Below are 22,672 nucleotides of genomic sequence, written 5' to 3' on the forward strand. Positions count from 1 at the left end.
ATGTCAGGAGGGATTGACAGATTAGATATCTCAGAAGAAAAGATTAGTTGGCTTTAAAACATATAAACTATCCAAAATGACACACAGAAAGAAAAGTAACACAATACTAATGAACAGAGCGACAGTGAATTGTGAGACAACTTCATGTGGCCTAATATATGTGTAATTGGAGTCCTTGATGGGCAGATAGAAGGGGGACAGAAAATATATTCAAAGTAGCTGAAAATTTTCCAAATTTGTTGAAAACTTTGTCAGCAGCTCTAACCATCCCAGCCAACCCCAAGCACAAGAAACATGAAGAAAACTATACTAAGGCACATCATAATCAAATTGCTTTAAAGTACTGTTAAGAATTTATAGAATATGCTTGGGAGTAAATCTCGAGCCCACTGGATCAAGGAAGTGGAATATAAAGCTATTTAATTTGGGTATTTTTTTCTATGATTCCGACTTAATGTCCTGATAAGGGCCCTTGGAATCAGTTTTTAATACATTGATGGTGTGGTTGCTGAAAAAAGTGATAGCCTACATTAAGTAGAGATATGATAAATGGTGATAGAATTATTCAGGAAGTAATAAAAAACCTCAGAGAAGTTGGTATCTTGGAGTGGACATTTTATATAAGACCAAACCCCTGCTTACTATGTACCCTGGAAGGATTTGGAAGATGCTTCATGTACCAGCATCATTGAGTAACTTAGTAGTGACTTGTTTGCAGGTGGGAACTTTGAAGGTGATGGTGTTGCAGAGATGAAATCCCTTCTATAAATATGGATGATATGATGCAGGAATATCAGATATCAGGTGGCAAAACTTAATTATCAGGAAAGTGGTGATAATAAATACTTCAATAGTCAGCAAGTCTGGAATACAATCAGGGGGTACCAGACCCATAGAAATTTATGGAGGTGATTCATGAAACTTGATGTTAGTAGAGGCAATATAGATGAGCAGCCACTAAAGGCATTATTTATATATATATATATACACATTTAAAAGAGATCAAGACTGGATGAAAGTTAAAGTCAGCCACTTCAATGGAACATCATAATCCCTTGCTTAGTTTCCAGGTGCTGCCACTGTCTGTTGGCATTAAGTCTTTCTTCTCCCTTAGCAGGCTCCACCATTCCCACAGTGGGGCAATGCTGCGATTTAACACTAGTACTGCTCTGGTGCCCAGGAGGTAAAGTGAAGTGAGGTTCTGAGAAAGGAAACCATTATAAGCCACTTGCTTCATTTGAAGCCTCTGCATGGTCATCAAGCAAGATGGAGTTTCTATCCCCTAACAAATGGAAGTGGTCCCTTGCACAGGCCCAAAGGATTGAGGGTAAGCTAAGTATTCAAAATTCATAACTGCATCGATCCTAATATCCCCATCACAAGGCTAAGGGTCCCTACTTCTCTGTGAGGACTCTGACTTTATCATGGAAGATTGACTGGGATGAGAATTCAGCCTTCTCTTTAGCTTTGCCACTCATAATTAAGTCATATTCCTAATCACAAATCATCTTGGCCCTTTGATTTTTATTTTTCTTTTAATTTGTGTTTAATTGACCTAAGTCTGTCATTCTCTTTTTTTTTTTTCCAGTAAATCAGTGGTGCTGGGCAATAATCACCCATTTCCACAGTCCTAATACCTAACTCTCTTCACCGTTGGTCTGAAATGCCAGAGAAAGCACACAGGCTGGTACATTTTTTTCCACCTGTATCACATCCCCATTCACCACAAATGAAAGCCTTAACATTTGCACTACTGCAGACTGCCAGACTCTAGGACCTCTGCTAGACTATGTTTCTAATTATCAGTCCTGGTAGCAACTGTCCTAGGTAGGGTACCCTAAAGGCAGAGCCTTTAATGGGCAGAGCCCCAATAGCATCTTCAACAATAGCCAAATAGCCAGTAATCATATGAAAGTGTGTTTATGCTCATTAGTTATGAAAATGGGAATTAAAACCCAATGAGATAATATATATTCCATATGTATTCAGAAAAAAAGTATATTCTACAGTTGTTAAGTGTAACATTCTAATAGGTCGAGTTGATAGTTGTTCACATCTACATCTTTTCTGATTTGCAGTATGTTTGTTCCATCAGTTACCAAGGAAGAGGTGATAAAATCTCCAATTACGAGTGAGTACTTTTTATTTATTTATTTCAGTCATTTTTGTTTTATGTACTTTAAGTTTTGCTATTAGATTCATACACATTTAGGACTGTAGTGCATTCCTAGTGAATTGGACCTTTTATCATTATGAAAATGTTTTTCTTTGTCTCTGCAAAACAATACTCCTTGTTTTGCAGGTTATGTAATACTCATTGACTAATGATGTTTTCATAACATACCTTGTTTCACTAAAGTATAGTTTTTAGTACTGCGTAGATAGATGGTATTTTTATTTGGAGAAGCAGGTAACCGGAGAACCTAAAAATCAAAGCATTGGTTTTCTTTGGGTGAGAGTGAGGATGGTGAGCAGAGAAGATGTTATTGGAACATAGCACTTGGGTTATTTTTCTGTCACTAGCAATATTCTGTTCTTTTCACCTGCCTAGTGGTAACACAGGTGTCTGTTTTTTAACAATTAACTAAGCATATGATTATATTTAATGCACTTTTACATATTTTATAGTTCACAGTGAAAAAATTCAAAAGCAAAAGGAATGATCATTATGTATACAAAGAATATTTACAAAAAATCACATGCTTTGTCCCAAAGGAAATCTTAATAAATGTCAAAAAGTGATATCATTCAGATTTTGTTTTCTCAGCAATACACATATTCAAAATCAACCATAAAAAGTAATTTTTAAAACCCCGTGTAAATAGAATATATAATACAAGTAACGGATTATAAGCCATAGCATTAAATAAATATCCATGAAGCTACACTGACATTTAAAAAATTAAATAAGTTGGAGCAAAAGGATAGTTCTTCCTTTTGGCAAAATCTTAATAAGTAACATAGAAAGAATAAGAATAGAAAATCACTATGGCAAATACTACAGAAATAATTATTGCAGGCAATAATCATCATGGATGCTATTGCTGAATGGAAGTATGACAAGGAGACTGGTTTTCCTTTACTTGCTTATTTTAACCCATCTCAAAATATCTTCCCTTCAAGATACGCATTTAAGGCAAAAAGAAAAATAATAACTTTACTGTGGGAAATCCTGGCAGACACCACCTTAACTAAGTTTTCGGAGTTATGAACCAGTATTGGAACATTTTCACTTCGGGTACCTCCCAATATGATGCACTCCAATTCTATTCTCTTGGGTTTAGCATCACCTTGGCAAAAATGCATAATATCAGTCTGATTATAAGAAAACTTCAGACAATGTCAAATTGATGGATGTTATATAAAATTACTAACCAGTATTCTTCAAAAGTATCAAGATTATGGGAAAACAAAGAAGGGCTGAGAAACTGTCACAGATTGGTGGGGACTTAAGAGACGTGGTGACTTAAGGTAACCTCTTCTTCCTATACAGACACTTCAATAAAGGATTTGTCCTTGCATTAAAACCATGGTAACTACCTTTCATGTCTAATAGGAGATTCTCTGTAAAATATACTAAGGGCTTCTCACATTCAGAAGTGCCTCTCAACATTGGCAAAGACTGCTTTCTTTAACTGTTGCTGCCTGTTCATGGACCATAAGTCCTTATGGCATGCCTTTTCTACTAATTAGAGGTGGTAGTCAGCCAGCTCATTGAAGAGGAAGTTCTGCTGGAGAAACAGATGACACAGAGCTACAAGAATCCATGATAACCACTCATCACAAGCAACTTAGTTCTTCATTTATAAACTATAACACACACAAGGATCACCATAATATGAGGTAAATCATCAGAATAAATATAAAAGAATAAAACAAGAAAAAGAATTATTGACCCAGAGAAAATATAGATGATGCAAGAAACACAAACTTTTAAAACTATAGTTCGAATCTTTAGATTCACTGAAAGATAAACTTTCATGCACAGGAGCAATCAGAGCAGGAAATCATTTTTTTAATTTTTAAAACTTTTTATACAATTTTAAAGGTAACTTTCCATTTACAGTTTTTACAAAATATTGGCTACATTTCTTGTGTTGACAGTACATCCTTGAGCCTACCTTACACCCAACAGTTTGTATCTCCCACTTCTCCACCCCTATATTACCCCTCACCTCCTACTGGTAACCAGTAGTTCTATCTGTGAGTCTACTTTTTTGTTATACTCACTAGTGTATTGTGTTTTTTAGATTCACATGTAAGTGATATCACACAGTATTGTCTTTCTCTGTCAGACTTATTTCACTAAGGATAATATTCTTTAGGTCCATCCACATTGCTGTAAATGGCAGAATTTCATTTTTGTGTGTATGTGGCTAAATAATACTCCATTGTATATATGTACCTCATTATCTTTATCCATTCATCTGTTGATGGACTCTTGGGTTGCTTCCATATCTTTACTGCTATAAATAGTGCTTCTGTGAACATTGGGATGCATGAATCTTTTCGAATTAATGCTTTCATTTTTTCTGGATATATACCCAGGAGTGCAATTACAGGGTCATATGGTAATTCTATTTTTTTTAATACCCTCCATACTGTTTTCTGTAGTGGCTGCACCAATTTACAGTGCACAAGGGTTTCCTTTTCTCCAAATCCTCTCCAACATTTATGATGTGTGGTCTTTTTAACAGATATGAGGTAATATCTCATCTTGGTTTTGATTTGCATTTCCCTGATTATTAGCAGGGTTGAACATCTTTTCACGTGCCTATTGGCAATTTTAGAAAAATGCCTATTCATGTCTTCTGCAAAAAAAAATTCAGGTTTTTTTGTTTTTTTTTTTTTGCTATTGAGTTGTATGAGGTGTTTATATATTTTGGATTTTAAGCCCTTATTGGTCCTATCATTTGCAAATATTCTCTCCCATTCAGTCAGTTGTCTTTTTATTTTGTTGATGGTTTCCTTTGCAGTACCAAAGCTTTTAAGTTTAATTAGGTCCCATTTGTTTATTTTTGCTTTTATTTCTTTTGCCTTAGGACACAGATACAAAAAAATATTGCTATGATTTATGTTAAGGAATGTTCTGTCTATGGTCTCTTTTAGGAGTTTTATGGTTTCAGGTGTTACATTTAGGTCTTCAATCCATTTTGAGTTTATTTTTGTATATGGTAATAGGAAGTGTTCTAATCCCATTATTTTATATGTAGCCATCCACTTTTCCTAGCACCATATATTGAAGAGAATGTCTTTTCTCCATTGTATATTGTTGCCTCTTTGCCATAGATTAATTGACCTTAGGTGCATGGGTTTATTTCTGGGCTCTCTATTCTGTTCCACTGGTCTATGTGTCTGTTTTTGTGCCAGTACCATGCTGTGTTGATTATTGTAGATTTGTAGCATAGTTTGAAGCCTGGAACGGTGATACCTCCAGCTTCGTTCTTTTTTTTCAAGATTGCTTTGGCAATTCAGGGTCTTTTGTGGTTCTGTGTGAATTTTAGAATTATTTGTTCTAGGTCTCTGAAAAATGTCATGAGTATTTTGGTAGATATTGCATTAAACCTGTGTATTGCTTTGAGTAGTATGCCCATTTCAACACTACTAATTCTTCCAATCCAATAACATGGGATATCTTTCGATTTCTTTGTATTATTTTCAGTTTCCTTCATCAGTATTTTAGTTTTCAGAGTGTAGTTCTTTCACTTCCTTGGTTAAGTTTTTTCCTAGGTATTTTATTCAATTTTAAATGGAATTTTTTTTTTTTTTGCTTTCTTCTTCTGATTTTTTTTTTTGATAGTTTATTCTTAGTATCACAAGTCACATCTTTCCTCAGAGCGTGCTGGCAACTGTCACCTTGGTAGCGGGTAGAGCTTAAGATAGAGGGGCTAGAGCTGGAGCCAGGTGTAAAGTAGGACTTCCCCTCTGTTCCATGCCATCACTGGCGTATCAAGGGTGGGGTCTGATCCCAAGTTTTGGAACAGAAGCCTTGAGGGTTGGACCCAAACTGGCTCTGTTCCCTTTAAGTGTGTTTTGCCATCTCCCTGCACCAGGATGCTTGCCCCAGAGGAGGGAAGTGCCAAAGCAAGGGGGCCCATTGTGGGCTCTCAGTTCATGTTGGTCACAGACAGAAGTCTGAGGTGCTGCCTGTCTAGGCACTCATGGCTCCACTCAGATGCAGTCTGAGATGCAAGTCCCCTTTAAATTGTTTTCTACCTCTGATTTACTGTTCCTGTTTTTAGTCCACTCATCCTTCTTCCTTATTTGTCTCCTGCCTTTCAAAGCTGTTTTCAGTGCACCTCACTCTTGTTTTTCTTCCTTTTCATTATCCTTCTTAGGTAGTTGTATTTCTTGTTGTTACTTACTCTTTGAAATCTTAGGTTAAATTTGAAATTAAACTAGAAATCTTTAGGTTCTAATGACTAATTTTCTTAGCAGATGCTTTTCAGTAAAAATTAAGGGTTGTGGGGAAGCCTGTAATCTGAAGCATCCATCATTCTGAGACTGAGGAGAAACAATTAAGATTAATAGAGTGGAACCCTCTTAACTAATACTACTGGGGACCTGTAATTGATCAGTTAACCAAAGAAGTTGGATGTAGCTGGGACTAATAAAACTGTTAATACTGAAGCATTTTACTTCATTGGAAACATAAAATTGTATTCATTCACCAGTCCTTACATGTAAAACTGCCAAGGTCTTTTCTTTGAGTGTAGGTTATTGAATGGTGTTGTTAATGCTTTTACCAAAATCACACACTTAGTGCATGAGATATGATTTCTTATTTTGATTTCTTTGGTGATAGTAAAGGCATTTGAAGCAATTTGAATACAGAATACTTATAGATATTCACAAGTTTTCGTACAGTCTTTTCCAGTGCCTCATCCACAACTAATTCAAGTCAATTTTCAGTGACCTCTTTATTGAGTCATTTTAGAGCATTCAGCTTCAGTTTGTTGTTGTCATTGCTTATATAGGCTACAGTTTTCTTTTTGTGCTCATATTTTATCAGCTTATATACAGGAAACTAGATTATGTAATAAAAGCAACAAGCACAATAGGCATAAACAGTACTAGAAACAAATACAAGATTTTTCATAAGCTTCTGCTTAACTGGAGGAAGAAGTATCTGGCCATACTAGAGGATAGCTTATTAGCCATGAACCTTCAGCAGTGTGAATATCAGCCAGTGTTTTATAGAGAGAATGAAGAGTGCAGGGCAATATGGTGAATTAGCTAAGTGGAGGTTAGTTAATACAATTTCTATTACACATTGGGATTAAGGAAGATCAGCAGTTGAACTAGCACATTGGCAGAACCAGGTGACAAGTAAGGGCAAGGGAAAGTTTATGGGCTTATGTTTGCTTGGCTATTAATACCCAAGTTTTTCTCAGTGGTGTATTTCACTTTCAGTCATTTTTTAGTATTATTAAGATGTTGGCATGCAAACCCATTTTAATCTACCAATTTCTATTTGCATTGTTGGAACATGGTTTGGGTTAAGACTGAATTTAGCCATCCAAAATTGCCTTTTTTGTATGCTGAACTGTGAATAATAATATGTCCCTTGCCTAAAACTAAGTAATACTTTATCCTCCGTTTATAAAATAAATAACATTTACCTGAAACAGATCTTAAATCCATTTGTACTTCCAAAGTATTTTGAGAACTCTGGCAACAAAACGTAAACTAAGGAATAAATTTACACTGATTTTTCTTATACAGTAAATCACTTTTAATTTCTTCCTTCATTCAGTGGTTGTGGGATACTGCAGTAAAATGCTGAGATCACTTCAGTGTGTTCCCCCAATGCCTGGCTTCCTGGCCCTGCACACTGCCTAAGGGTTCAATAAGTAGGTTAATTCTTCCTTCAGGGTTGGCCTGAGGGTTAAAGTTCCTGATGAGACAAGTAGAAATTGCATGTAGGAAGAAGTTGGGTGGATTAAGTGTATATGAATGCTGGGGGACAAAAACCACTCATGTGCAGCTGAGGTCACAACATGCTCTTTATTCTGTTTCATATATTTTTTCTGTTTCTGTTTTCATGTTGATTTGTTGTTTTTGGCTTATTTTACAGCTGTATTACAGCCAAGCTCTTTCAACATCTGATAAATGATTGCTATGAAAACATCTTCCAGTATTTAATGCAGTTGTTTTCGTAGAAATTTTACTTTCTGTTCCTTTTTGCCTTTTTATTTATTCTAAACCTGTTTCCTATTTTACCTCTTTATGAATAAGATGAATTAAAGAAAGGAAAATCATAATAGCATGGAAAGGTTTAGTTTTACTTGATTAATTTTTTTCTATGACATCTCTAATAGTAATGGTAAAGATGATCTCCATATATACTGATATTTTATATACTTTATTATTGGCCATTTTCCCCATTTTAATAGACTATACATTTTACCACAGAGGATAAGAGCCAGATTCCCTGAATTTAAGCAACTCACCCAAAGTCGTGTATCTAGTAAATAGCAGAATAAGAGTTAATAGCTTAGAAATAGATCATAGATTCAAACTCAGGTCTATTTGGCTCCCAAGCCAGTGCTTTTTCCTCTTTGCCAATATTTCTCAGTCTAGGAATCCTTAAAGGTTAGGGTATCGCCACGTGTCATCTCTTGACAAGTTTTTTTATTCTCCCAACAATTTACTGAGTGCTTATTATGTGTTAGATGCTATTCTAGGCACCTAAGGTACATTATGAGAGAAAGAAAAGAAACTGTTGTTCGCCTAATAAGCTTACATTCTTATGGGAATGGGGGATATAGACAATAAACAAGACATAATGAAAGTAATGTGTTAGAAGGTGATAATTGCTATAAAAAAGAACATTCACTGTCAGTTTTAAATTGTGCTTTTATTGTATTGAATATAAATATTTAATATAATGATATCATAAATAATCATAATGACCTGTAACAAAGTACTGACTTGCAATTTCAGAGCAATTATTTATATTTGAGTTTTCTCTCACATTCTGGCTAGTGAATGCAGAAAAAAATGTCATGGTATAATCTAAAAATGAAGGAGTCATACTGGCTCAAAGATGATTGATTCATAACAGCATGGAAGTACAGATGCCATGAACGCTGAAGACACACATTGCAGCAGTTGGTTCCATATTGAATTTGAAACTGCCATTGTATCACACAGACTGTATCTTTTTAATGTACCTCCTTAAAATAATTCTATGGTGTTTAAAACCCTGTTCCAAATCCTGTTAATCAGATTATTTAGTTCAGACTTAAATCACAAGAATATTTAAACATATCTTCAAGTAAAATATAGCCTTGCAACATTAACTATGACACCTTATTAAAATAGGCACTCAAAGATTATGACCAGGTGTTGGTTAAGTATAAATCTGATCACAGTGTACTGTCAAGCAAAGCCTTTAAATTGTTAAAAAAAAAAAAAACTAAGGTTTAACTTGCATATTATTTTTTTTTAACTTACGTATTAAAGTACAGAAATCTTAGTACACAGCTTAGTGAACATTAAGGACATACTATACAGCATACTTCTGTAAACAGGCAATGTCTGTATTAGAAATGTTAAAATTTTAAAATACAGAAACACATTAAATATAGAATCAGCCCTGAAGAAACATCACCTTGTATTATTTGTTTTTCTGATACAATTATGTCTTTTTTTTTGAGTTATAGTTTACAATGTTGTGTCAATTTCCAGAGTAGAGCACAATTTTTCAGTTATACACAAACATACATATATTCATTGTCACATTCTTTTTCACTGTGAGCTACCACAAGATCTTGTATGTTTCCCTGTACTATACAGTATAATCTTGTTTATCTATTCTACATATCTACAAATTTTGTAGATACAGTATCTACAAATTTTGAACTCCCAGTCTGTCCCTTCCTACCCTCTCCTCCCTGGCAACCACAAGTTTGTATTCTATCTCTGTTTCTGTTTTGTATTTATGTTCTTTTTTTTTTTTTAGATTCTACATATGAGTGATCTCATATGGTATTTTCTTTCTCTTTCTTGCTTACTTCACTTAGAATGACATTCTCCAGGGACATCCATGTTGCTGCAAATGGCATTATGTTGTCATTTTTATGGCTGAATAGTATTCCATTGTATAAATATGCCACATCTTCTTTATCCAGTCATCTGTCAATGGGCATTTAGGCTGTTTCCATGTCTTGGCTATTGTAAACAGTGCTGCTATGAACATTAGGGTGCAGGTGTCTTTTTGAAGTAGGGCTCCTTCTGGATATATGCCCAGGAGCTGGGTTCCTGGATCATATGGTAAGTCTATTCCTAGTCTTTTGAGGAATCTCCATACTGTTTTCCACAGTGGCTACACAAAACTGCATTCCCACCAGCAGTGTAGGAGGGTTCCCTTTTCTCCTGTCCAGCATTTGTCATTTGTGGACTTCTGAATAATGCCCATTCTGACAAGTATGAGGTGATACCTCATTGTAGTTTTGATTTGCATTTCTCTGATAATTAGTGATATTGAACATTTTTTCATGTGCCTATTAATTATTTGTATTTCTTCCTTGGAGAATTGCTTGTTTAGGTCTTCTGCCCATTTTTGGATTGGGTTGTTTGTTTCTTTCTTATTAAGTTGTATGAGCTGCTTATATATTCCGGAGATCAAGCCTGTCGGTTTCGTCTTTTGCAAAAATTTTCTCCCATTCTGTAGGTTGTCATTTTGCTTTACTTATGGTTTCCTTTGCTTTGCAGAAGCTTGTAAGTTTAATTAGGTCCCATTTGTTTATTCTTGCTTTTATTCTTGGGTTGACTGCCCTAGGAGAACATTTTTGAGATGTATGTGAGATAATGTTTTGCCTATGTTTTCTTCTAGGAGGTTTAGTGTATCTCATCTTATGTTTAAGTCGTTGATCCATTTTGAGTTTATTTTTGTGTATGGTGTAAGGGAGTGTTCTAGCTTCATTGATTTACATGCTGCTGTCCAGTTTTCCCAACACCATTTGCTGAAGAGACTGTATTTATTCCATTTTATGTTCTTGCCTCCTTTGTCGAAGATTAGTTGACCAAAAGTTTGTGGGTTCATTCCTGGGCTCTCTATTCTGTTCCATTGGTCCATATGTCTGTTTTTGTACCAATACCATGCTGTTTTGATTATTGTAGCCCTATAGTATTGTCAGAAATCTGGGAAGGTTATTCCTCCAGCCTCTTTCTTTTTCTTCAGTAATGCTTTGGCATTTCTAGGTCTTTTGTGGTTCCATATAAATTTTATTATGATTTGTTCTAGTTCTGTGAAATATGTCCTGGGTAATTTGATAGGGACATCACCTTATATTAAATCCAGCATTAGCAATTTAGTTTTAGTAAAACAAAATAGTTTATCATTCAATTATTTTTATATATTATTGGTTTTCACTATTTTTTAACATTTTTTATTGATTTATAATCATTTTACAATGTTGTGTCAAATTCCAGTGTTCAGCACAATTTTTCAGTCATTCATGGACATATACACACTCATTGTCACATTTTTTTTTTCTGTGATTTATCATAACATTTTGTGTATATTCCCCTGTGCTATACAGTGTAATCTTGTTTATCTATTCTACAATTTTGAAATCCCAGTCTATCCCTTCCCACCCTCTACCCCCCTGGTAACCACAAGTCTGTATTCTCTGTCCATGAGTCTATTTCTGTCCTGTATTTATGCTTTGTTTTTGTTTGTTTGTTTGTTTTTGTTTTTGTTTTTTAGATTCCACATATGAGCGATCTCATATGGTATTTTTCTTTCTCTTTCTGGCTTATTTCACTTAGAATGACATTCTCTAGGAGCATCCATGTTGCTGCAAATGGCGTTATGTTGTCGGTTTTTATGGCTGAGTAGTATGGTTTTCACTATTTTTAATTTGTAAATTTGTTTTACCTTATAGGCACTTAAGAAATGCATTATATTACCTAATTTATGTGTTTATGTTTGTACATACTTAAGTAATATAGCATTGAGATTCTGTGAGATTTCATTTTTAAAGGAAAGGTTTATATATTTCTGACATTTGAGAAACACTGCTCTATGCAGTGTTGTCTCCTTCTAAATAAAAATTTATTTGATAAATAGTTTATTTGAGCACCTTTAGTGCACCATCCACAACTCTTGTTTAATTGCCAGTTTACCATCTAGTAGAGTATTAGCTTCTATAGGAAATAATAATCTGTATCCATCTAGTTCCTATTTACAATGTTCTTAGCAAGTAGTGGTCTTTCAGGTTGGTGATAAGATTCAAACAACTGTCATTTCAAAAATTCCATTTTGTTTGGGAAATTTTTTATATATATTTATTCTTTATGTATAGGTCTTTATTATAGGAATGTCAATCATTCTGTCCCTTACTATGTTTTCATGATAACATTCTTACAATTCTAAATTCCTGAATTTTTGAATTTAGATTTAAGAGACTGGATTGAGTAGAGTTAATTTTTAGTCATAAATTTTATCCAATAAGTAATCCATGTTTCCCAGGCCAATTTGGGGAAAGATTTGGGGAGATGAATTGGAGCACCTGTTCACATCATGGCAATGAAAACAGCTTTACATTCAATATTAAGCATCTCTTTATGTAAAATGTATTTGCCACTATAATTAAAGCCACTGAATTGTATGCTTTAAGTGGGTAAAATGGGTGAATATAATCTGAATTTTACCTCAATGAAGTCATTGTTTAAAAAATATTAGAGCATTGGTGCAGCCTGTTTCCATTCACAATCATTTACTTTGTGATACTATTTTCATATATAGTACATTTGTATACATTTACTCATAATTCAGTGTTACTATATTTCTATCAAATAGTCATAGTCTGTTAAAGATTAAGAAAAGAAAGATATATTCTCCTTTATATTTACCCAAATATTTACTATTTCTTGTTATATATCTAAGTTTCCATCCAAATTTCCTCAGTCTGAAAAATTTCCTTTGGAGTTTCTTGTAATACAGCTCTGCTGATAACAGGTTCTCTCAATTTTTGTCTTTCTAAATGTATTTATTTTGCTTTCAATTTTAAGGTAACTTTTTTCAATATAGAATCTGAATTTGACAGTTCCCACTCCCCCAGCACTTTAAAGATGTTGTCCCATTCTCTCCTGCTCTCCACTGTTTCTAATAAGAAGTCAGTTGTCATTTGTATCACTTTTCCCTTATTTGTAATGGGACTTTTTCCCACTGGCTGCTTTTCTCTTTATCTATGTTTTCAGCCAAGTGATAAGAATGTGCCTAAGTGTGGTTTCCTTTGTTTTTATATTAATTGGGATTCATTGATCTTCTTGGATCTGTAAGTTTATGTTTTTTCATCAGCTTTGGAAAAATTTGGCCATTATTTCCACAAATATTTTTTTCTGCCCAATTTTCTCTGTTCTCTCTGAGAATGCAATTAGATATAACAACTCATTTAAATATGGTCCCACAGCTCACTGAGTCTTTGTTCCATTTACTCAATATCTTTTCTTTCTCATCTTCAGATTTAATATTTTCTATTGATCTGTCTTCACGTTCACTGTTTCCTTTATTTGGCTCACCTACTGTGTCTAACCTACTGTCATTCCCATCCAGTAAGTTTTTCATTTCAGACATTATATGTTTTATTTCTATAATTTTTATTTGGTTCTTTTTTTTGAAAGTATGTATTTTTCTACTGAAATTCTCCAACTGTTCATTTTGACCACACTTTTCTTTAATTCCTTAAACATATTTATATTAGCTGTTTAAAAAACCTTTTCTTCAAATTCTAACATCTAGGTCATTTTAGGATTGGTTATTGTTGACTATTTTCTTAAATATGGGCCACATTTTTCTGTTTCTTCACATATTTAGTAATTTTTTATTTTACCCTTGTGGAGACTATAGATAGCTTCATCTATATACTGTTCATTTTGTTCTAGCAAGCAATTCAACTAGCTGAGCTCAAACTCCAAACTCTCCCCTGAGCTAAAATTGTCACTTGTTTCTTTCAGCCATCCAACTGTTGCTTTCTGCCAGGCCTTCTGCACATAGCTTTCCAGTGTATCAAGAGAATACTATTGTTCAAATAACTGGTCCTTAACTTTCAATTCATATTTGAGTATGAGGTACTAAAAAGATCATTGAAAGCTCTCTGCATGAATGTGGATTGTTATCTGTTGGTGTCAGTGTTAGACAAAATACTGGTCATTTTATTTTGGACCTCCATATGTCAGTATTTCTAAACATTTTATCTTATGTTTTTTTTTCAGAGAGGATTTTTCTAAGCTCCTCTCTTAAGAGTACGAGCTTGGCTTACAGCATTCTTGGAGCCAACTTTGGGAAATAAGCTAGTATTGTCACGATTTAATACACAGAGTTGAAATAATTCTCCTGTTTTCAAATTGAAGATCAGTCTTCATTCCAATCTGGTTTTCCAGTTCAAAGTCTCACTGGTTGTGCTTCTTCAAAGAGTAAATCTCTAGTCTTCTCCATGGACAAAGGAGAGACAATTTGCTCACCTGTATGATTGACAAAGGCTATATGTAGGTCTGCCTCCTTCTAATATAGACTTTTACCCAGTACTCGCTGTTTCCTGCCTTAGCTATACCCCTACATTCAGAAGTATTTAGGACCTATGGTTTATGTGTCTTTATGAGACTCCATTGTATTAATTGACTTGTTTCTGTACTGCTTCCCCCTCCTGGCCTATGATTTTGCCTTCAGACATTTGTTGAGTATGTTTTACCTTATCCATCTGCTTCCTGGCTTCTAAAATTTTTATGTTGTTTTCTCCTTTCCTGTTATCTTTGGCCTGTGGGTTTATTGCTTTTCGATCATTCTACTGTCATTTTAGTGGAGTTTTCAAAGGGAGAAGTGTAAGTTTCTATGTTCAAGCCACTATTTTTAACTGTAAATTGGTCTTCTTTATTTATTGCTTGGGACTATTATATCTGTCTAATCCACTTGTCACTATTCTTATTCTAATTCATTTTGATATTTACCTTACCCTTATTTCTTCTAGTTCTGTTTCAAATTTCTAGTGGACAAAGACCCAGAATCAAAAAATCTTAATTCATTTTGGAAAAGGAACTCCCTTACTAGGCATATATAATTCTCCTTGGTTTACTATAGAATTTCTTGTCATTAGTCAGCTATATGGCACAATAAAAGTTTTATACTATCATCCCCCAACAAGTGATCAATTTTGACAATACCCAAATGAGAGTACCTTTGTGAGAATCCAGGAATCCACAGGGAAAGTCCCAGCACACTATTAGAGCAAAAAATCCAAGAATAGATGCACTGAAGAGAGTAAGAACAGTTTCCCTTTATTTGTATCACCTAACTCCCAAGACAACACAGCTCAGTGCCAAGAGACATCCCGTTGGCCAGTAATTTCTTCCACAAAACAAATCTTAACAAATTTAGGAAGATTATTAGATTACAAAAGAAACCTTAACAAATTTAAGAAGATTGAAATCATACCAAGTATCTTTTTTGTCCACAATAGTATGAAACTAGAAATGAATAACAGGAGGAAAGCTGGAAAATTTATAAATATGTGGAAATAAACAACACTCTTCTAAACAATCAGTGAGTGAAAGAAGAAATCAAAATGGAAATTAAAATGGAAATTAAAATATCTTGAAACAAATGAAAATAGAAATACAACATACTAAAGCTAATGGGATACAGCAAGCCAGTTCAAAGAGGCAGATTTATAGCAATAAATACCTACATGAAGAAAATAGAAATCTCTCAGAAAAAACTTCAACTTTACACCTAAAGGAACTAGAGAAAGGAAAAAAACAGCTGATCCCAAAGTTAGCAGAAGGAAGGAGACAACAGAGATCAGAGCAGAAATAAATGAAATAAAGAATCGAAAAACAACAGAAAGTATCAATGAAACTTCCGATTGAAGAGGAGGGAACACTTCCAAACTGATTTTATGAAGCCAGTTTTACTCTAATACTAAAGCCAAACAAGGACACCACAAGAAAAGAAAATTAAAAGCCTGTATCCCTGATGAAAATAGGTGCAGAAATCCTCAATAAAATACTGGCAGACCAAATTCAAAAGCCGATTAAAATAATCATACACCATGATCAAATGGGATTTATCTTTGGAATGCAAGGATGTTTCAAACCAATAAATGTGATACAGCACTTAACAGAATGAAGAAGAAAAGTCATATGATCATCTCAGTAGATGCAGAAAAAAACATTTTTAAAAACTCAGCATTCTTTCATGATAAAAACTCAAAAAATTAACTGTAGAAGGAATGTACCTCAACATAATAAAGGCCATCTACAACACTATACCTCAAAGTGAAAAGCTGAGAGTTTCCCTGTAATATCAGGAACAAGTTAAGGATGCCACTCTTGCTTCTTCTAATCAATGTAGTAGTGGAAGTCCTAGCCAGAGCAATTAGGTTAGAGGAATAAATAAGTCATCCAAATTGTAAAGGAGGAAGTAAAATTGTCTCTGTGGATTAAATGATCTTAGAAATAGAAGACCCTAAATACTCCAACAAAAATCTGTTAAAGCTAATAAACAAAATCAGTAATGTTGCAGGATAGAAAATCAGCATACAAAAATTAGTTGTGTTTCTATACACTAACAATAAGCTCTCTAAAAAATGAACAAGAAAACAATCCCTTATAAAATAGCATCAAAAAGAATAAAACACTTAGGAATAAATTTAAGGAGGAGAAAGACCTGTACAGTGAAAAGTATAAGCCATTGATAAATGAAATTGAAGACACTACAAATAAAAGGAAAAATAACCATGTACATGGATTGGAAGAATTAATCTTGTTAGAATGTCCATACTACCCATTGAATCTACAGAGTCAGTGCAATCCCTATCAGAATTCCAATGACATTTTTCATAGAAGTATAAAAAACAGTCCTAAAGTTTGTATGGAACCACAGAAGATTCCAAATAGCCAAAGACATCTTGAGAAAGAACAAGGCTGGAGTCATCACGCTTCCTGATTTTAAATTATTTTACAAAGCTGTGGTAATTTTTAAGGTATGCTACTGGCTTAAAAACAGACACATGAATCAATGGGACAGAATAGAGAATCCAGAAATAAACCCACACGTATACAGTTAACTAATTTCTGATAATGATGCTAAGAATACACAAGAGGAAAGCACAGTCTCTCTAATAAATGGTATTGGGAAAATGAGATATCCCCATGCAAAAGGATGAAATTGGGCCCTTATCTTACACCATACACAGAAATTAACTGGAAATGGATTAAAGACTTAAACATAAGTCTTGAAAATCTAAAACAGAGAAAAGGCTCCTTGACACCAGTGTTGACAGTTTTTTTGATAACACCAAGTAACACCAAAAGCATAGGCAACAAATGCAGAAATAAACAAATGGGACTACATCAAACTAAAAAGCTTCTTCACAGCCAAGGAACTAATTAACAAAAGAAAAAGGCAACCTATGAATTTGGAGAAAATATTTGCATATGTCTGATAAGGGGTTAATATCTAAAATATATAAGGAACTCATACAACTCAATAGCAAACAAATAACCTGATTAAATAATGAGCAAAGAGCCTAAAGAATTTTCCAAAGGAGACATACAAGTGGGCAATAGTTACAAGAAAAAGTGCTCATCATCACTAATTATCAAGGAAATGCAAATCAAAATCACAATGAGATATCACCTCACAGCCTGTTAGAATGACTGTTACTAAAAAGGAAGAGAGAAGTATTGATAAGGATGTGGAGAAAAGGGAACACTTGTACTCTGTTGATGGGAATGTAAATTCATACAGACATATGGAAAACAGTATGGAGGTTCCTCAAAAAATTAAAAATAGAACTTACATATGATCGAGCAATCCCACAATCCCACTTCTGTATGTGTATATATATATCTCCAAAGGCAACAAAATCAGTATCTTTTAAAGATATCTACACTCCTATTTCATTGCAGTATTATTCACGATAGCCAATATACGGGAACAACTTGTGTCTTTTGGCAAGATGAATGAATAAAGAAAACACACATACACACGAATATTATTCAGCCATACAAAAGGAAATTCTCCTTGTTACAACATGAAAGATATTAAGTGAAATAAGCAAGTCAGAGAAAGATAGATACTTTTTGTCTCACTTATATGTGGAATCTACAAAGAAAAAAAAAGTTGAACTCATAGAAACAAAGAATAAAGAATAAAATGGCGATTGCCAGGGACTGAAGAGTGGCAGAAATGGGGAAATGTTGGTCAAGGGGTACAAAATTTTACTTGGAATATAAATAAGTTCTGGGGATCTAATGTATAGCATGGTTACTATAGTTAATAATACTGTATTGTATACTTGAAATATGCAAGAGAGTAGATGTTAAGCAGTCTCACCACAATAAAAAAAATATGTGAGGTGATGGATGTGTTAATTAATTTGGTTATGGTAATTATTTCACAGTGTACATTTATATCAAATCATCATGTACACTTAAATATATACATTTTTATCTGTCAGTTATACCTCAGTAAAGCTAGAAAAAATACTTTGTTATTTGTAATGAAGTGTGGAATTGCAGATGCAAAGAATGGTAGGAGATTTGGTAAAATATGGTAAAGTGTCATGGGACCAAGTAGTTAATGGTCTTTAAAGCTCAACAGGAATAGATTTGTTAATGATGCTATCTTCAAATATAGCTTCAGAGACTACTATTAAACTAGAAAAGGAGGGGGTTTTTTGTCTGAGATTTTACACAAAGCTTCTTTTAATCGACACACACTTTTCTCCAGCATATTTCCACATAGATATAAATAGTCAGAACTAATGAAAGGCTAGAAAAGCAAGTATTTGGTTCTTCCAGCCCTTTTACTGGAGACAGGTAAAGGATGTTGAGATTAGGGATTTTGTCAACCAAACAACACTGTCTCTACATGTACCTATCATAGTGGAGACTGCAAAGAAGAGAAGAAATTGATTGTTTGGTCCCTAACACTAGCTGGGTATATTTGTAACAAGGCGAGATTTTCCCTTAAAAGCATTGTTACTTATCCTAGAACAGAAAATAGGAGTGATCTTTGAAAATAAGAGGGGATATGTCTTTTCTTCTTGAAGCACATGTGCAAAAACCAACAGAAGAGAGAGTTCTATTAGTCACAGTAGTAGCTGAATCTAGAAATCTCTTCAAATTTATCTACCCTGGTACTATAGGCAGCCTTAGAGAAAATATTTGTGTCTATATTTGTGTACTGGCCTCAAAGATCTAGGCCTAGTCTATTAGCATATGAAGTCCTGGCTATGAGCCAAAATCACAGAAGCTAGGTGAGTAAGTGCAGCTGAGCTCTTTCCACACACTGAGAGTATTCACAGGCTCATAAGCTAGGCAGGCTTGCAGTGGGCGGAGTGGCCAGGTTTTCAGCAGAGCCATGTCCAGTTTATTGTGGCTCATCCAGTACTGGTCAAGGAGTATGGCACCAGAATATTTTTATAGTTAATAGCAAAGGCTGTGTTGGGATTGCTGAGCTGTCTTTGTTTCAACAGGCATTTCTTGTGCCGGTGACATTGGTAACAGCTGAAAAGAATTCATCTCCTTGGTTGACTAAGCAGAGGATGGTTACCAGAACTGACCTGTAAGTCTGAATAAGCTTCCCTAGAGGTCCTGTAGTTTTTAACAAAGCAAGCATTCTGAGGAGAGAAGAAAGGGATAGAGGCATTTAATTTGAAAATGAAAAGGAATATGACATTATTTTGTTCTCTACTCTAATGACTGGACGTGTATGTACACATATAATAAACATGTATGTTCTGAAAAGTATGTACTGAAAATCACTTGATACAGTAATACTGTGTCAACAACTGCATATTAAAAAATCCAAATAAAGAGCACAGATATGGAATAAAGGCATATTTTATCCCTTTGCAGTCAGTACAGGAAAGATTCCTTAAGTTAAATTCTGAATTAGATTTTGAAGAGGATGAAGCCTATGAATCTCTAAAGGTGAAAGAGGACAGTGGTATAGTTAAATTCTAGGCTACCAGGCCAAAAAAAAAAAAATCCAGAATTTCCCTTTTTTGACTGCAGGACAAATGATCATCTGCAGAAGTTTTTTCCTTTCATTTGATGCTGTCCCACTCTCATCACAGTAATGAAGGCGTTCTTTTGGCAATATTATACCTATGGCAGATCTGAAAGTATGGAAGGCAAGAGAACTCAAATTTGTTAGCAAACATAGTAGAGCAGCTGAAGTGGAATACTTTTTATGGAAGTAAAGTTGTGATTAATAAAATCGTAGTTCCAATGATGAATTTTGAGTGATGGACTTACTAATTAAGATTTTATAAAATAAAGAGTAGGCTGTCACTGTGGATACTTGGGCTGAACAATACATAATATTATACAAACATTCTCAAAGTTTGGTTGGTGAGGGAAAAGTTAAATGATGAGGAGAATTCCTAATAAGCTATTGTAATGATCCACACATGAGAGAGTTTAGGTCAGAGCTGGGAAGGGGCAACATGGGGAACTGGGGGTGGGGGTGTGGTGGGTCTATGATGTTGATGGAAAAGTGAATCTCAAAGTTACTGCAAAAGAAGGATTAGCAGAATTTGTCATTGTAGGTCAAAATTGTACTAGGGGGGAAAAAGGAAAATGATACCAAGGTTATGAGCCTGGAAACACTGAAGGGTTTGTTGATAATTATGAGAAAATTTGTAAAGATAGGTCTTTGGAGGAGATGGGCTTGTTTTTCAATATGTTTCAGGAGTTGTGGCTTTTTTAATTAAAATGCTCTGTGGGCAGTGGTATATAGGGAACTAGGAAGAAGGTAAGTGTATTTGTAGATGAGTATATTGTAGCCCAAACTTGGTAATATCCGAAACCATAAGACTCATCTAGAACCTTCACAAGGGGAGTATCAGGAGTGAAAAATTTGGAATTTAACCTTGGGAAATTCCCAGAGTTAAAGGAAATGAACTAGTGACAGACACATCAGAGAGAGTTGGAAGGAATTGTTTAATCTCCAAATTCTCATATAATCCATGATGCCGTGAATTCATCTCTAAAACTCTTCAAAAGTGGACTTCTAGTCTGCTGTTAAGAACCTGAAGACAGTATTTCATTTAAGCCAAAGCAAGAGAGAGAGAGAGAGTGGAGAAATAATAATTTTGATAGTTTATATTTTATGATATTGCTGGATCATACAGGCCTTGCCCAGCCAGTATCTTTACTTCTTCGATAACTCAGTGAAATGACTATTACTGTCCCCTTTGTACCGATGAGAAACTGAAGGAAGGGCTACTTATATAAATTTCTTTAAAAATGAAAACAGAGTGAGAAAAAACCCACTGGATTTGGATAAAGAAGTCATTTGAGAGAACATTGAGTTTCCCAAATTATTACATTGTGATTGGGAAAAATTATTTCCACATAGATCTTTTAAAGGTGGAACTTCTGTTCTCTTAAAAATTCTTGATGATGCTGGAAAACTTTCTTTAGTTTGTCATGGAACAGTCCCTTGTAATGCAGAGCAGTAATAAGCAAATCAAGGTGTCTCCTCTTTAAATGTATGGGTCCATTGGTAAATAAACTATCAATATTTCATTAAAAATAAATATCTGTTTAGCTAGAGAGAGTTCTCTTCTTTTTTTTTTTTTTTTGGCTTATAAACAACAGAAATTTATTTCTCACAGTTCTGGAGGCTGGAGTCTGAGATCAAGGTGCCACCATGGTCAAGTTCTGGTGAAGGCCCTCTTCTGGGTTATAGACCACGGACTTCCAACTGAATCTTCAGAGGAGAAAGGTGAAGCAAGTTCATTTTGATATGACTTTACACTTGTATGCCTGCTCTTCTTGAGGAACTTCTCTGTTTTTCCACAAACTACTGATTTAAACTATAGATAGGGACTGTTTATAGAAAATGTCAGAGAATTTATAAATATAATAGGGAAAATTTATAAATATAATAGGGAAAATGCAACTATCCTCATTTATTGTAGCTTCAAAGAAGCACATGGTAACCCTTAACCCCTCCTTTTCCTACTTGTAAACCCTCCTTAACATTGTCTTCAATTTACTGAACTTCTTTCCCTCTCCACAGTACTTTTCTGCTCTCTCTCTCTCTCCCTCTCTCCCCTTCTCCCCTTCTCATTCATTTAAACCTTCCCCAGGGCAGATGTTTTCTTAACAATTAAAAAGGAATAGCTACTCAATCACCCCAATATGTGGCCACAAGCAGCCTTCAAAGTCGGAGAGTGGGGTGTGTGACCTGAGAGGGGTTTATTTTCTAAGTTAAACACAGCTTTTTACATACCTAACAGTCAAAAATATTTCCCTGTTGTATGCGCTGATATGTTTATCTATATGCATAATCATTTATTTCTTTTGTGGTATATTTAATCTAAATTTCAAAATATATTTATGAACTCCTGGATAGTCATACCATTCAGTACTAGCTTACCCCCAAATTAGTTGCAATCTTTCTACATTCTTAAAATCTGCCTTCTTGATGTCCTATATGTTTCCCGTTAGTTAAGTGACTCTTGAAAGCTATTCCTAACTTTGGGAATATAAAATACTCCCATATATCCTTTTTCCAGATTTGCCAATTATTTCATTTTCTATACCCCAAAGGCTCTAGATCCATGGATCCCAAACTGTGCACCGAGGCACCCCTGGGCATTGCAGTCAACTCACAGGTGCGCTGCAGGATTTTTGAATTTTTGAG

The 22,672-nt window shown here is 34.5% G+C and overlaps 1 long non-coding RNA gene across 1 annotated transcript; it reads left to right on the forward strand.

Annotated features, from left to right (window-relative positions):
* Positions 1-2,077: 2,077 nt before the first annotated feature.
* Positions 2,078-21,726, forward strand: LOC140698176 (uncharacterized). Its single transcript, XR_012075749.1, has 3 exons — positions 2,078-2,131; positions 19,491-19,579; positions 21,639-21,726. It is a non-coding gene; the product is annotated as an uncharacterized lncRNA (long non-coding RNA).
* Positions 21,727-22,672: the final 946 nt, after the last annotated feature.

This window comes from Vicugna pacos, chromosome 9 (assembly GCF_048564905.1).
Source record: "Vicugna pacos chromosome 9, VicPac4, whole genome shotgun sequence".
NCBI classification, from domain to species: Eukaryota; Metazoa; Chordata; class Mammalia; order Artiodactyla; family Camelidae; genus Vicugna; species Vicugna pacos.